The sequence below is a fragment of the Schistocerca piceifrons genome, chromosome 8 (assembly GCF_021461385.2).
Source record: "Schistocerca piceifrons isolate TAMUIC-IGC-003096 chromosome 8, iqSchPice1.1, whole genome shotgun sequence".
NCBI lineage: Eukaryota > Metazoa > Arthropoda > Insecta > Orthoptera > Acrididae > Schistocerca > Schistocerca piceifrons.
Window position 1 is genome coordinate 303,464,136 of NC_060145.1, and position 896 is coordinate 303,465,031.

Genomic DNA, 896 nt, shown 5'->3' on the forward strand with positions numbered 1-896 from the left:
CCACTATTCGGTAAAGTTTGGACTACCACTACATCACAGTAGCGAAGAGAACGACTACCAGATATAGGAAACGCACATTGGCATCACCATGAGGTAAGATGTCACCAAAGTACCTCCCCCCCACCCCCATTGTTGGTCGTTTCTGATGCTTTCAGCTCCCTGTGTGATACTTCCGAGCTATCAAGAGATCAAGGGATATATTAGCAGTGTAGAAGTAGAATGATGGTACTTGTTGTCTTCCACGCTCTGTGACAGTAAGTCAGCCCGTAGTTATGAATATATTGTATTTTTATGCCAGCCCGTTGTTATGAATATACTGTATTTTTATTCCTGTGCTAACTTCTTAGTATCAGTGCCAATGTCGCCTCTTGTGAATGTTGGATCAGTGCATTAGTGAAGGCTGCTCTTGGCTTTGTGAATTGATTTTATTTTAATATATGTTAATTCACTACAATAGACGGTTTGCAGTGTTGTAAACTGTGTCACACTCCTCAGTCTCCTAAGTTGTTATGTTGGAACTAACTGGGGGTAGATGTGAAGAAAGAGATGCTCACACGTAGTGGAAATTATGGCGAAACCGGACGGAGTGAGCAAATTAAATAATGTACAAAGATCGTTAACACAGAAAATTAAACCTGGTTTTATGGCATCTTGACGAATAGCATGACACCCTAAGTTGATGCAGACGGTCTCTGAACAAAATGTGTGTTGAAGACTTTCGTTCAATTGTTCAAAGTCAGTCTCTCTCTCTCTCTCTCTCTCTCTCTCTCTCTCTCTCTCTCTCTCTCTCTCTCTTCTCTGCGATGCAAATAGACTGCATTCGCGAGAATGTGCTTGACTACCTTCATTAGAAGCACAGTGCACCCGTCAGTTCTGAAGACTTAAAAACTTCCTCT